This window comes from Lagopus muta, chromosome 10 (assembly GCF_023343835.1).
Source record: "Lagopus muta isolate bLagMut1 chromosome 10, bLagMut1 primary, whole genome shotgun sequence".
NCBI classification, from domain to species: Eukaryota; Metazoa; Chordata; class Aves; order Galliformes; family Phasianidae; genus Lagopus; species Lagopus muta.
The window spans coordinates 6917350-6933851 of record NC_064442.1 but is presented as its reverse complement, the minus strand read 5'-3'; the positions used below and the strand labels follow the sequence as shown (position 1 = coordinate 6933851).

General features: G+C 43.4%; 1 protein-coding gene across 7 annotated transcripts in view; it reads right to left on the bottom strand.

Annotated features, from left to right (window-relative positions):
• The window catches only part of AGBL1 (AGBL carboxypeptidase 1), a 487401-nt gene that overhangs the window by 53616 nt on the left and 417283 nt on the right, over positions 1-16502 (bottom strand). For 5 of the 7 annotated variants that reach the window (XR_007379113.1, XR_007379116.1, XR_007379112.1 and 2 more), the window contains exon 28: positions 5218-5794. The gene's annotated coding sequence lies outside the window, so the exon portion shown is untranslated. Of the gene's footprint in view, positions 1-2744; positions 4887-5217; positions 5795-16502 lie in introns of those variants that run through there. The other 2 variants (XR_007379117.1, XR_007379118.1) reach the window with 2 other exon arrangements.

Sequence of the window (16502 nt, the reverse complement as noted above, 5' to 3'; positions counted from 1 at the left end):
AGAGATCTCAATGATTTCACAAGTTGTATACAATCTACCAAAAAAAACCCCAAAAACAAACAAAAACAACCCACACCCAAAAACAGTAGGAAAAAAAAGAAAAACAACAAACCCTCATCCCATCCAGTTGCAAGAATCCAAGTCAAAACTCTGCCACCATCTAACCTCATTGCAAAATATCATTTTACACATTATAAAACATCCCTTGCCTTGCAGCACTTGGATTCTACCCCCCACCCAAGGTGTGAGCTGTAACAACCCTTTCTACTTGCTTGACATTTCTGAGCTTCATTGGCTCAAAGGCCAGCTTGAAAATAAATAAATAAAATTCTTATTTGAACTTCAGCTCCGGTTCAATTACAGCCTAGGGCAAAAACTCAGGTTGATTTCATTTTATCCCAACAGTCTATTTCATTTTTAATTTGTCCCCCTGTCCTTGTACCTGTTATAAAGATGTACAGAAATCAAGAAGGCCTTAAATTAATAGTCCCTCATTTTAACAATGCTCAAAGGCCTTTCACACCAAACACAGATGTGTCTTTATTTGATTTCATCCTTGTATACTTGGGCCTTTAGTGACTTTAACCAGCACGGTGACTACAATAAAGATTACAAATTAAAGAACGTTTTTGAAACCTTGCCCGGTTTCCCTATGATAAAAAAAGACTAAGTTTTAAAAGGTGAGGAAATACTGTGCTGTGTTGCTATCAACAGACAACCCCTCTAACTCAGCAGTCTCAGTTTTTATCACACACACACAGAGCTCATGAGATAGTAATCAATTAAGCATTTTGCTAAAGCACTTAGTCAGAATGAGAACATCTGGAGCCGAAATTCAATTGTCCAGAACTAGCTGCTTGCTAATTAATATTCCTTCAAATGGCTCTTGTATCAAGGTGTCTCTCCTGTTTCACCAGCTATTCCCCTGTGGCCCATTCCCCTGCCCAAGCCTTGTTGAGAAACACTGGGAACAAGAAAGTTGAGCTACAGAGATTGTATTTCAGCACTGTCCCAGGTACATCCACCAATACCATGAAAACATCAGCTCACTTCAGCAATAACAAAAACACATGAAGAAACGGTCAAGAAAATGTGTTCATACTGCAACTATAGGACAAGGATGAGGAGAACATTTTTACTATCGTAAGACCTCATGAGGATTCACTTCCAGTTGTAATATTTGCATTTCACTATTCTCTCTAAAGGATCACATCACTCAGAGTCCTCTGGGTCATGCTCAGGTGCAACTCAGACACGTACCTTCTACGTGGCTGCAAGGCCAAGCCATGCACCTCCATCTGGCTTACATGTGCAATTTCAGGATCTTCAAGCATAAACTGATGCCTGTATAACTTTCCCACATGTAGTGGCTGCTGCTCCTTAATGCAGCCTAGAAGCATCTCCCACTGAACTGCAAATATTTCACTATCGCCCTGAGATCTGGGAGCAAGGGAGTCCCTTCAGCTGTCCAAAGATTATGTTGTGTATCAAAAGAACCATGCTTTCTAGTTGCAGGAAAACACAATAGTGAGCCTGGAGGACATGCATAGGCTGTACATAAAGTACATAAAGGGATGCATTCACAAATATTGATAGATCATAAGGTAAGTATTGTTAACAAGCAGCTGAATATCTTCACCCAAGGAACTCTTGAGTACTTTTCAACTTAAGGTGAGTCCATCCACTATTTTCTCACCTTAATTTAGCCCTGAACAATCTCCCCTTGACAAGTCTACTCACTACTTTACACCCCATCAGGTCTTCACAAGTCAGTCCCAGAGCATTTCTCATCGCTCTCTTCATTGAGTTAAGCTCTAAGGAAGGGTACGAAAATTAAAATGCCACACAACCCAAAAGCCCAGGTACATCTATTTGATTTAAAGTACATTTCCAATCTCCCTAAGCTTCCAGCAGAGAGAAGGGGACCTGATTCTAAGCCATCTTATTCACACTGCTCTTCCTCCTGCTGCCATGAAAGCATAACGTTGCCTTCTCAGCAAACATAGTCTGATTCCTCGGGGTCTATGCAATGATTGCTTAGCTGAGCCCCATAAAATCACACTAAGACAAGAGAGAAATCAGAATGTGCCCCTTTCATTCTTGGCTTTTTTATTTGTTTCCAATAGAACTTGTTGACCAGAGACATTTTAGTTTTTACAGAGCTGCTTCTTTTCCCTTTGTAATTTGGGTCAAATGCTATCATCGAGCTCTGCTAAAGACGTTGCAATATTAGCATTGCCATCCCCAGCCTGTTGTGGATATGACAGGTAAACTTTGCTGAGCTGCATCCCAAAACCAAACTGGAATATCAGGAGGGCTGCAGAAAAAAGCTGAGGCTCCCTGGCTCCAGGGGGCCTGAGGCTGGAAAGGAACGAGCCAGCAATAAACAAGTCCTAAATGCACCTTGCTGGACCACCTCCTGCAAAATCTACATTTCTGGGCACTGACAGAGTCTCTTCTGGGAATCCTCCTCTTTCTGTCAAGAGATATACTGGAAACATCAGTCTCTAAATCAGAGTAGACAGGGTCAGAAGGAAATAGTGACAGCGGAAGGTCAGATGGACAGGTGAGGCAAAAATCACAGTAAAGAGAACAGAGGCTTCTTGTTGGGCTCATTCTGATGGTGCATAGGTGGGAACATAAGGGGTGCTACAATGTAATTCAGGCTGGTTGTTGCTTAGAAATGGCTGTTTCCCCAAAAAGAAAGCTTGCCTCCTTATTTCTGGCAAAAAAAAAAAAAAAAAAAAGTCAATATGGAGAAGAAAATGAGCAGGACCACAGGCTTGGAGCTTTGAAACAACTGCTGAACAGCTTAAGTTACTTTAGGGGACACAACTAGTGATAATTGCACTCTTCACCTTAATTCAGAGCAACAATGATTTTGAATAAGCATCTGCAGCATAGGTAAGACTCTTTCAAATGTACTACACTCAAAGGATTCCTCATGCAGCAAGTGGGAGGAAAACGTTCTCCTCAATAAGGACATGGGATTCTCCTTTTCTAATATCCTTGTCTTGTTCCCACCCCTCCTTTGCTCTGTATCACCAAACATAAGAGGAGGAAATGAATTAAGAAGCCTCCTATTCCTGCTGCTCAGGGACTCCCTGCAAGATTCAGCCCTATTTTTCCCTTATTGCATTTATTACCCTTCTCATTATTGCCTCAATACCTCAGAGTCTGTGTGGAACCTTGAGGACAGACCCCATATGGAAGATATAAAATGACTCAGTGGAGGACATACACCTTGGAGCATATGGCACATGTGCTGACTAACACAGTAGATAATGCCAATAATAATTCTTTATAGCATGCACGGGCTGAGCTGCTGAACCTTCCAACCGAGGAGTTAAATGCAGGCCTACCTGCTGCATTGTTATTTTTATGTCATACATTAAAAACGAGAAGATGTAATGGGATTATATCTTTGAATGGGCTTCCAACTGTGCCACCTGGAAGTCATGGAGATGTGGGAGGACAATAAAGAAACCTTTAGGTCATAAAACCTGCAGGAGAAAGCCAGACAGTATTTGATAACCCAGGTTTATCTTCAAGGTAGAATCATAGAATCACTTGAATTGGAAAGAACCTTTAAAGGCCATCTAGTCCATCTCCCCTGAAATGAACAGGGACACCTACACGTGATCAGGTGCTCAAGAGCCCCATCCACCCCTATCAGATACTTGTGCTCAGATTCCATGCAGTCCATGGAAACGCTCAAGGTTTAGTCTTGCAGATTGCTGTAGCCAATTTGTTTCAGGCTCTTGGAGGAAGCTCAGCAAATGGCTTAGTGGTGGAAGATAAGTCCTGAGAACAAACCATTAATTGTACTTAGTACCTCAGCTCTGACATCAGTTCTAGAGCTGAAACTCACTGCCTTCCTGCCCTGCCCTCTCACTGTGGAGGTGGCTGTCACCTCGCACACAGAACCCCAAGCTGTAGGTAGATTGAGCAGCTAGGGTTTTGTGGTCTGTAATTGAGAGAGACTCACGGAATACTTGTTGCAAAGCAAATTGTATAGAACAACCAACAGATAGTCTTCTCCCTTTCACAGCCTCTAATGAGCCCTTTGCTTGTTATCAGAACAACAAGGGAACAGACATCCCTACAGCTCCTCCAGCCCACTGTCAGCCTCTCTCTGAGGACCTGGGGATGAATCCCTAAGCAATGGAGTTACAAACATTGAGCTTTTCTGAACTCATTTGTCTGCTGATAGGATTCAGGCCTTATTCCAACCTGCAAATGGGATGTGCTTCACTAGTTCTAAATCACTCAGCAGGTGATAAGTGGTTAACGCCTGGAGCTCTGAGGTGCCTCTGAAACATAATTGCTTATTAAAATAAAACAATAATTAAGTGGAGGACACAGAACCCTGTGCTTTCTGAAAACTGGATCATTTTTTACAATGAGTCACTGAGGCTGAGAGCAGACAAAGCATAGCCACAAGACAAGGAAGGCACGTATTGCTCTGGTGCAGGAGAAGAGAGGAAATGGCAGCACCTGAGAGCACCCACATGAAGGATGCTGCAGGACAGCACCACAGAAAAGGCATAGGTGTGTCTGACAAGCAGGGGGCCATACAGCTTTTCACTGTGGAGAGAGGGGAACAAGCTTCATGCTCATGAGTTCCCAAACCAATACAACAGCATCTTTTCTGAGTACTGGGATTAAAGGAAAGGGTTACTTGGAGACAGCGACACAAATCTTGCCTAGTTGTGTGACCACGTCCTTGATAGTACGGATGGAGATCTACAGCTGCTCAGTTCCCTTCAGGCTCCAGCTGTCTCAAAGCTCGGCATCTGGTTCAGATCCTTCTGGAGCCAGCATATGTCAACCTCCTCACCCTCCTAGCACCATCCATCAATGGTTGATCTTGTCTGTGTGGAGATCTGTATGCCAGAAACTCAAAGAGGTCATCACTCACAGAATTTTTATATATTTCAAGTGCCAGAAGATGTTTTTATCTTCCTGCAGTTCCTTCCTTACTCTCCTTCCAAGCACAGAGACCAGAAGTCTCCCTCTCTTCTTCAGGCAAAACACCACCCACCTCAAGAGCTTTGATTAGTCAGAGTAAAAACCACTTCATTAACAGCTCAGTAAGTAAACACCCGATTGTTTTCTTCCCCTTCACCGCAGTGTGAGCTGCATGGTTTTAACTGTGCCTTTGGGGCTTAATCCTGATTATTTCATTGCCAGCTGCGGGAACATATCATTACTTACAGTTCTAAACTATTGCTGAGTCCTTCTGGTCAGCAGGTGAGGAAGGAGCCTGTGTTTGATACCATGTGTCTGTGACCCTGCTTCTCGTATGGTGACAAAATCTGTAAGCCCTGAGTTGAGAATTAATGAGAAATCATCAGTGTAATTCAGCTGGAGCAGGAAAGGCCCTAAGCTTGCAGCCTGTCCAGCTCTGCATGCTCATAGCAGATCTAATCCCACAGAAGAGAAGCAAGAATGTACAAGTGTTAAGTGTCACCATGTACCCTCCAAACACACCTTGTTTTACGAGTTCATCACAGACAGTAACAGAGAGATGGCGTTACACCAGGGGACTCCTCCATGTACAGCAAGATCAGTACCTCTGTGCAGCAGCTTTAAAACACCTTCTCTGGATCCAGCCGCAATTGGAAAGGAATCACATCACAAAACCGTGCTGTTAGCCCTTTGTTAACAGCTTCAGTGGAGTTGAGGCCGGGTTATGTAATAGAGAAATTGTCTCTAGTGCTCTTCACAGACAGGTTCCTCTCCAGGCCAGGGTGAGAACACCACTCCATCATCTGCCCCAGAGCTCTGCGCACTGGAAAAGAGATACCAGACAGCTTTAACTTCTAAATATTTCCACATTAAAACTTACTGCCAACACCTCGACAGATCTCTGACCTCGGCGAGCGGGAAGGAGGCAGCAAGCAGCTAAAGGCAGGGGCTATTTTTAACCTAGGCTCATTTCTTAAGGAAGAAATTATTCATAACCTGTATGCATGCGGCACATCAGGTACAAGGCAGGCTTGGCTGCAAACACTGCTTCATGGTGCTGCCAGCTCTCTCCTTTATACATCAGGAAGCAAAGGCTTGTCTCACAGCCTTACAAAGGGTTGCAGTGAAGCCCTGGAAGTGAGATGACCTGCTTCATGTGCATCTGCACTGCACTAATTGTAATATGAGACACAGGAGAGGCTTTGAGGCACATTACCATAGGATCATTAGGTGGGAAGGGACCTCTATGAACATCAAGTCCAACTGTCTACCTACCACCAGTATTGTCAACTAAACCATGTCCCTCAGTGCCACAACCCCATGTTTTTAGAACACTTCCAGGGATGGTGACACTCTCTCTTCCCTGGGCACCCCTCCAAAAAGCAGACACCTCTTTAGCCCAAGGCAATTCACACTGTTCTCCAGTCTTCATATGAAGAAAGTGGAAGTTTCCTGCACCTGCAAGCCCTTTCCTTGCAGCCCTCTCACTTCTACCATCACGTACATCCTTTGCCATAATCAGTGGTCAAATGCTTCAGGCTGAGCAAGGGCACAAATCACTTTCAACTGCCGCTCTGATAATTGGGTTTGGCAGGCAATATTTGCCTTTAAGACCTCTCTCATCTTTCTGATATGACTTTTATGAAGTGCATGCTCAAGGATTTCAACTCAAAAGGTTGGAAGGAAAAAAAAAAAAGACTTATGATCATTTAATCTGACCTCCCACTTACCTACGGATGTAAAAATTCACACTGTAGCCTTTCACTGAACTCAGGGACTTCATGTTGAGCTGGAACACCTCTTTCAGAAAAGTGATCTGAACTTGATATATCAGATTTCAGTAGCAGAGAGCCTACCGCATCCCTCAGGCAACTGCTCCAGAGGTTCATCATTCCATTGTTAAAAACATTCACCTTGTTTCCCAATTGGAAATCAATGTTAAATAAACACAGATGTTGGATCTTGTTACGTCCTTTTCTCTACTGGTCTAAAGACCCTCCTAACATTAGGAATTACGTGTTTTCTTCTGAACTGAGAGCAAGCTATTCCTACCATCTATGGGCTATACCTGTTTTAGAGCAGGATACACATAACAGATAGCAGCTTTAAAATACACTTATTCATCATCAGCCTGTGGACTTTGGCTTTTCAGTGTCCTGCTTGGAGAGCCCCATGCTCATGCCTGTCCCTAAGATCAGGCAGCTGCTGTCACAGTTACACCTCAGCCAATTCTAAAGTGCTGCGTGCCACTGACCTCATCCTAGCAGGAATTTTGTTCACGTTCAGCATACAGACTAGATTAGCAAGTGTGCTTTTGGTTTGTATTAACCTAGCCCCCCTGCTGTGTTTCAGGCTCCAGAAAACCTAGAGCACAATTATTAAAAAAAAAAAAATAAAGAAAGTTTGTTTTTGCTGCCTAAAATTGGGCTGGGAGTCTCCAGATCTCTTGGGATGGAGGTGTGCATTGGGAAAAGAAAAGGAAGAGAGTAAGAGCCAAAGCTCTGATGTCAGCCAAAACACTTAGCCTCTGAGCTTAGCATACAAACAATTGCAAGTCACGTTTTCAATCCCCTGCTTAATGATTCCCAGGATCCACAGATCATTTCTAAGAGTTCTTAACAGGTTAAGAGAGCAAACAGTGCCATGAATTCCTAGAAGATCCATTATGCCACTCAAAAGCTTTGGGGGCCCAATGCTGAGTGGGGTTGAGACCCGTTGATTACAGGACATTACAGATGCAAAAACACGGCTGAGAAGGTGTTTGCAGTTCTCCTCCACAGTAAAGGGCATTTGTTTCTCACTAAAGAAAAACAAACAACACCAGAAACACACATCCATGAAGAAGATATGGGTAATTCCAGCTACCCCTAGAAAACTGGATAGGAAAATAAATATATCAAAATATAGCTTTCATTAGTCACGCGCACCAGTCCAACAATCTTCACCCTTAAGTGTTCCTAAAAATAAAATAGGAAAAAAAAAAAAACAACGAACAACAACATTGCAAACTACACATAAGAAACAGCTTAAGGAGGAATCAAAGCCGACTAGAGTTTAGGGGCAGGAGAAGGAAAGCTATGGAAGAAAGACAAACAGAAAAGCCCTGTTTCCTAATTTGAAAGTTACACTTGCATGGGTTGGGTCTTTAAAGTGTGCTGAAGAAATGGAGGCAAGTGATTGACCAATGCCCACCAGCTGGGCCGCCTTGCTGGGCCCCACGCTAAGCCAAGCAGATGTGTGACTCTCTCAGGCAGCTGAGAGGGCTGGGATTCTTCCCTATTCTCTTCTCCCCTCATTTATTTCATGAGCTGTTGACTCCAGCAAGTAGAAATATACCATATACTGAACTTGTTGTGTGGAGGTAGATTGTACAAGTGGGATGAAAGACCCAAGGTGAAGCAAAATAATACTAATAAAAACCCATCTGTATCAGGAGCTCTGAAAAGTTATCTTCCTCTATCTCTGGATATGCCCAGCTCCATCTTTCCCATTTCTATCAGTCCCGCATTGCTCGCTTGGAACTTCTTTTCCTGAAAAGAAATGTGAGGCAAGTTTTTTTTGTGTTTTTTTTTTTTTTTTTCCTTTTTTTTTTTTTTTTCTTCTTGAGAAGAAAAAAAAGAGCAGTCTTCGTATGAATCCATAAAACATAACTTTTATTATCCTCCCATCTGCTTTCCCACCGAATGGCACATATTTGCAAAGCAGCCCTTGGAGGCAAGGGAAAAAAAGGAAAGCAAGAAAGTTGCCGTGAAGAAATCCAGAGTGATGGGAAGATCTTAGGGTAGCTGTTGTAATTTATAATCAGCCCATTAAATATGGAACACTAATGCACAGCTGCTGAGAAAACTTGTCCAATATGTTTCTGCAACAGCAAAAAAGGCCTCTGAGGTCATCTTGGCGCCTACATTATGGTACAAAGAAACTGTCTAATTGCAGAACCTTGTGTAATCTTCAGTATTAACCTCTTTCCCTCACAGCCAGCCAAGCAGCACAGCTCTCTGGTTTAGAAAGTCTGGAGCAAGAGAACCAAGGGAAAATGGATGAATAAATCCAACATGAAGAGTTTTTATTGCTGATCTTAGATTTATATTGGGAACAATCTGTTTGTTTGTTTTTTTTTTTCCCCTGAGCAGAGGACTACACTGATCACAAAGCAGGACTCACAATAAGACTAATAATGCCTTCCAAGCTCCCTTCTCCCATCCAACTTGCCAGTCCATAAGGCCTTTGGCTTATTATACAAGACCTGAACCTGTAAATTCCATTGCATCTTATGTTCCCATAGTTTTAGGATGCTCAATGTCTTATAATTCTGTGCTCAGACAGAACATGATTCTCCAGACAGAAAATTATTAATGTCAAGGCTGCCCTGGGCAGAACAGGGTGTAGAAGAGAGCATCAGCATCATTCAGTCCCTGAGAAGAGGACAGGATGGTGGTTCAGGCAGCTCTGAGACTTGATGCGGATGGAAACAATTTGTAAAGCAGACCAGTGTCTCTGGAGAAGCGAGAAAACTTGGAAAGAAAATTGGAGAAACAACTAAGGAGACCTGTGAGCGCCGCACTTCTCAGGTGACCTTGTGGTTTCTAAAGCACCATCATCCAAAGCTAAAATGGAATGACTTCTGTCTCAGAAGTCCAGGAGTTCTCCGCAAACCTAAGGTGATGTGCAAATGAGCCTTAGCTGACAGCCAGAACCCAACAGAGGAACAGCAGTGAGGGCTGCAGTTTCAGCTCTCAGTGGTCTACATGTGAAATTTCCCTGGCTTCCACTTTGCAAGGCCTGCATCCCTGAAATTGAGGTCTGAGACAGGCCTCAACACTTGCTCATAACTTCCATAACCTGGCTGGCATCCACCCAACACTAGAAACTGTTGCTGCCTCTCTCGAAATTTGGCTCAGACAACACAAATCCCAGCTTCGGGCTAAGTGAACATTTTGCTAACCATTCAGCACGGCTGGCCTGAGTTCCAGTTTGCGGCTGATTTGTTTTCTGTGGGAAGAGGCGAGCCAAAGTCACCCACGCAACCCGAAGGCTGGCTGCCCTGCCAGAGGGAAGCCATGGCTGAAACTGGCTCTGTGTCTGGAGGCCTGACAAGCTCGGGGTTGTGCAGACAGATGCTGGACCTGGCTGCTGACAGCCATACAGGCGATCAACTGTAGATACAAAGTGGAGCTTGTAACTTCTAAGCACGTTATATAAATTATGTTGATTGTACAATCTTGGGTTTGACACTATCACAGCGTAGTCTTACAGACATGCTAAGTTTCTTAGTAACCTTCCAAATGCTTCTGCAAGAAATCAAAAGTACCGACAACCTTTGAGTGCTTGTTAAAGCAGATTGTGCTGAGACTGTGCTGAGGGGAGGGCAAAAAATTATGGCTGAGCTAGCACCAGGCTGTCCACAAAGCCTTCTCCAATTAAAAGCGAAATGGTTATGTCAAAGATAAGGCAAAGGATTCCCATGGTATTAAATCTTGTCTAATTAGCAATTGTTAAGAACCAGCGAGCAGTTTGATTTGGGTGAATATAGAAATCTATTAAGAAAGTTATTCGTGAAAACAAAGTTAATCTGAGATATGGTGGTGTCACTGTCCCTGGAGGTGTTCAAGAACCATGGAGATGTGGCACCGAGGGACATGGTCAGTGGGCATGGTGGGGATGGGCTAATGATTGGACTAGAGAGTTTCAGTGGCCTTTTCCAACCTTAATAATGCAATGATTCTATGATATCACGCAACAGAAAAACTTAATGAGACTAGAAAGTTTTTGGAAGAGCCTGCCTCTTCTCCAGAGGAGGTAACTATCAGCTCACAAAATGTATTTGGTTGCTCTGTGATCATTCTTGGGCGACCCTGAAAAACGAGAGGAGTTCAAATAATAAATCTACTGGACTACACCTGCTTCCTGTTTGTGGTCCAAATGTGGATTAAGGTCTCCTGGATAGTTATGACTTCTACTTTGCTGAGGTTACTTCTTTAGACCTTTAGCTAACATGAAACCTCTAGTAACTACTACGGGCCTGGGACTCTTTCTTCCAAGATCCAGACTAGCTGCAGATAGACTGATGTGCCCATAAGTATAAGCCTCAAAGGGCTTATCCTTGCAGTTATTTTCCTAGCTACAAGAGGGTGACATTGTCACACGTAGCTCAGCATTAATGCCATTGTAACTGGAAGAAGACACATCCTCTTTCTCACAGTATTTTTTCCTCGTAGTACACGAGACAAGAGACTTCAGACAAAGTCTCAGAAACCCACAGGTTTTTGAAAGTTCAGGGAGGAAGGATTTCTGTTTTGCCAGCACTTCTAAAATTTACCTCCTTTCCAGTCATTGTAGCAGTGAGTATATTTTGAACTCCAGTAACTTATGGAATAATTCAGTATATTGGTTTTCATGTTGAAATAAAGCTACACAGGCAACACATGAAGTACAGAATGCCTGGGGCCTTTTCTCATATTTCTGGGAGCAGCTATCAATTTTGTCCTGATAGATATTTGGCTCCATCATACTATGCAAAATCAGTAAAAATTGAAAGAGAAAAGCATCTTTTGATTCATCTCTGTGAATCAGAATGTCCTCATTTGGATGCCACAGGAAAAGTCCCAACACCCAAGTGGCCAGAAGGACAAGGGTCATTTCAGAGAGATTGGTAGGTGAAGAAGTTGAAAACTGGATTTTGTGGAAAGACTTTGTGGAGGATCTGAAATATCCACCGGGAATTTATTAAAGCCAACAATGCAGCCATTCTGTAGCTTTTCGAGGCATAGAGAGGATCAGGTTTTCAGCCTTTCTCAAGCTTATTTCCGCACTTGAAATTGTACTTGTTATCCACAAAACTGGCTGCAATTACTGTGCTGGGACAGTTTGGGTCTTCACTGGCCATATCTTTGTACACACGACCTCAGGAGAACTAGATGCAAATGCAGACTGTTTGTATTTGCATGCAAAAATTGGAATTTTCCATATCGAAAATGTGATCCTCACTGCCTCACCCAGTGAGTTAGCCAGTTTGGAGCATGAAGCGATAAACACCTGCTTTTAGAATTGATTGAGTCATTTTTGTCTTTCCTTTACTTCAGTCTTGACATAAGAAAGTGTTTCCAGCTCAGTAATTCATTGCAACTTCCAGTGGTGCCTGGGGCAGCTCTGAAGGAAAACTGCAGCAATTGTCTGAGCTTGATTTCTCCCCTCCATCCTTCCTTGGGCTCTTTTCACTCCTCTTTCTCTTCCTCTTTTTGGGCAGCTTTGTGCACCACTGTCACAGCCATATATTTTCAATTTCTTCCCTCCTGCTCCAGTCCCAAATGGCTCTCCCACCCTTCCCCTTATACCTCACTCATATCTCAGAGCAGTCAGCCTGTAGGTGTGCTATTTGCACACACTTTTCTAGACCTAACAACTGAATTTTTTTCTCTGTCTGGTTAAAGCACTGGTTCAACTCCACAGTTATTCCCCATTTTCCAGTTTCATCTATTAAAATCCTCTCCCCAGCTGCACAGACTGTGACATCCTTCACTTTGAGTTCTTTGTGTACCAAGCTTCTGGGAAAGGAGTTAGCTGAATTTTGAAAATCAGTGATGAGTGGGCTGAGGACCGGGCTCTCGTGCCACTGCAGCATCAATGCTTCCTCATTATTCGTCCTTCTTTTTGCCTATATTTGTTCAGGCGTGACATGAGAAGCAAACAGACTCCTCCATCTCTTTTGGTTCCACATGCTACCGTTTACCCATAGCAGTTTTATATGAATTTATGATAATGACTTTTTTTTTTTTTAATGCTTTTTCACGATAGCAGTGTTCTATCTTTATCTTCCCAGATCAGCTATGTTCATCCTAGCACAGCCAAGCCATGACTGAACCCATTGACCATTAAAGCACCCATTTATATTCATTAACATGGGAAGTCTGGCCATGGCCCTGCGCTTAGACATGTGTGCTCTGTGCACACACACGTTGCTCACACCCTACTCTGCACAATTTTGAGGTGGTAAAGGTCTGATTTAATTTGTGAACACATCTCACCTTGTATTGGCACTCAGAGAGTTAAAGCCAGCAGTTTATTTCTGTGTTGTTGTTATTGTTGTTTTAATAGTGACAGCATGCTTCTCAATTTCTGCATTATTCACACCTCAACAAATCTTATTTCATTAGATTTTGGGAAATGCAATGGTAATTTTGGTGATTAACTTTAAATTGGGGATAATGCACGAGCAGACATTAACATAATGTCAAAACAATTTTGTACAATTGTTACTTAACCTTGGTCAAATCATTTTCACCCCCAGCGTCCTCCCAAATGGACCTTTATTAATATGACACAGACAAACATAAGAGAACCCTGGGCTTGATGCAGGGAAATGATTAAACAAGAACACTTATCGGAAATGATCACGCAGGGTAACAAGGCAGCAGGGCAGATCACTGAATTCTCATCTTCTCCAGGCTGCATCTGGCCTTTGGAGGAACGACAAGCATGAGTCCTTGACAGGATGCTCAAGAAAGGTGTCATAAATTGTCCTGCCTCGGTGACAACCAGCAGAGGCTCAGCAGCAAGATGTTTAACTTCTTGCATTTATTATACACAGGTGATTTTTAAAGCTGATGAATGGGTATTAATTACTGAAGATCTTTAATTCTATCCTGATGCTGCAGCTCAATGTGAGAGGAACATATTTAAGGGCTGAAGGAGAGCTTGTTCTCAGCAGCCACTTCAGTCCATTTACAGCCCCCAAAAAAGCATGAAAAGCACCCAGCAGCGATGTGCTGGGGCCATTCTGGTGCTCTCACAGCCAGGGAACATTTCCTCCCTTGAAAACTCACCACCTCCTCACTGCGTGGGTCAGCACCACTCATCATAGAGCCATTATGGTTGGAAAAGACCTCTAAGATCTGGTCCAACACTCCACCTACTACCAATAGTGCCCACTGACCATGTCCCTCAGTGCCACATCACCATGATTCTTAAAGGGGAAAAAAAAGATAAAGAAAGGAAGAATAATTCTGGTCCATATTTTCTTTAGAAACCTCCTTTTTTGGTCTTAGTCCATGTTTTGTTAGAGATTTTTTTAGTATTATTATTTCACATAATCGGTCTGAATGGAACATCATAAATCTGAGAGGGTAATAAACAGCTCATAAAAAATCACTTTTCAAACTGTTGCTAAAACAACCTCCCAACAGTTGGTGCTCTAATAGCTCACTGGAGGGATCAGAGAAAGCTGAGGTGAGCCATGAGCTCCAGGGAAACAAAAAACAGTGTTGTGAGCTCAGTGCCACAGCTATGGAAAAGCCAGTACCAGTCCACATAGAAAGCACAAGGCAGCTATTAGGAACTGTTTGCTCCTTTCTTTGCCTTTGATCTCTTCCATTTTTTTTCCCTGTAATGCAGTACCATTTTGAAGGCTTTGAGTTTTCTACACAGGGTCTGAGGTTTATGAGGAGGTCTTGCAGGGAGGCGTTTTGTGGCTTGCAGCAGGTAGGGGATGTGGCACAGATGTTCCAGGGAATCGTCTGGGCTGAACATCTGTGAAGGGGTTGGCAGGGGTGTGAGAAACACAACGTGATGCACAAGATGGTCTCTTCTGCATTAACAGCTGCTTTTCCATTTGACGTCCTTTTCTGTTTCAGATGGATGTGACCACAGCATATGCTTTTACCATGTCTGCATTTTACTTAAACCATATTTCTTAAGGGGAAAAAAAAAACAAACAATGCAAAAGGACACTTCTACAAAATCTCACAGCATAAAAGTGCTTGTCTGAGAAGCAACCCTTGCTGCTTCTAGGCGTCACTGAAACAACAAGCCCTCAAACAGAGAGACCATGCATTAAACAAGGAATCACGTTGTCTCTGCAGGCATCCGTTTGGGTAAGGAGGAACAAAGCATGAGTCACCATGACGTGCACAAGAGAAATTATGAATGACAGGCTAAAAATAAAATGCTTTCAAATATAGTTTGACTGAGGAGCATATTCCTCCAGGGGGTTGATACCTGCTTATCTCCAGCTGGGCAGCACTGCCGGCCACAGAAAGGTGTTGAAGCAAACAGCTCCTCGTTGTCCAGAAGCTGCAGTGGGATTCAGTCCCATTGGATGTGGCCAACACCTCTGTTCCTAGGGATTGGGCACTGTCTGGCTGTGGGTAATCATTCATCGGTCCTTTGAAGGCCAGACATCACCAGTTTAGAAGAGTCAGCTCAGACAGCATCTTGTGAGGCTGTCAAAATGTTACGCTTTCAGCCTGCACTCAATGGAGCTGAAGTTCAACGTTAAATACCAGTGATGATGAAGTCTCTCTCTCCGATAGGTGCTGTGAGTGGCTAATCAGAAAACATGTACAGAGCTGTCAATTCCATGAAGCTCCTCCTAAGCTCTTAGTACACTGATATTCTACAGTGTAAATTGCTTCATCCCCAGAGATGATCCTGCAATGACTTGAGTGCATAAATCCTAAGGTCCATGCTCAGTTTTTACTTTGTGTTTACTCACTTTGATTGAGCAAGGGTTAGGTAAAGCCTAGACAATCCAGGACGACCTGATGGCATCCTTTCAGTGTCTAAAGAGTCTAAATTCTGTCTTCTTCAGGTCTGTTGTGATGGAACAAGGGGAAATGGTATCAAACTAAAAGAGGGGAGATTTAGATTGGATTTAAGTAACAAATTTTTGCAGTAAGGGTTGTAAGGCACTGGCATAGGTTGCCTAGAGAGGTGCTGGATGCCCTGTCTATGCAGATACTCCAGTTCAGGCTGGATGAGGCTCTGAGTGCCTGATCATCTGTAGGTATCCCTGTTCAGGACATTTCCCCTTGTTCCATCACAACAGACCCTGATACAGAATCTGTTCCTCTTTGGGTCCTGAGGGGCCAATCTCAGGTCTCCCCAGAGCCTTCTCTCCTCCAGGCTGCACAGCCCCAGCTCTCAGCCTGTGCTCATAGGGGACGTGTTCCATCCCTCCAGTCATTTTTGTGGTCTTCCTCCGAATGTGCTCCAGCAGACCCAGAATTTGACCCAGTCTGTGTCAGGCTGACACTCCAAGCCAACAAACAGCATTGTGATGTCAGAAGGACAACATCAGGTAGGACCAGACCAGACCCACATTGAGGTAGGGAGCAGAGAGCATCAGTCAGTTGTCAGTGTGCAGTGCTGGCCCCCCTCACTACTTCCCAGATGTAGAGGAGGTGATAAATGAGCACCAAGCAACCATGTTAAGTGATTCATGAAATCTGCAGATATTATCACAAGACACAAGAGTCCGGGGTACTTCTAGGGCTGTGAGACAGACCTCAGAGAAGAAGATAGCTTTGCCTTGATTTTGAAGACTAAACATTGCTAACTTCCACAGGCTGGGAAGGGGATGGTTCTCAGATCTTGAGGAACAATGAGGAAGCTACAGGAGTGTCTGACTAGCCTTTTTTTTTTTTTTTGCTAATGAGCTATTAGAAGTTGTTTTTGAGCCATACTCTTTGCCCTCATTATAACTACATTCCCATAAGCAGAACTTTCTGCCTGTTGTAATGAGCAGAAATCTGGTC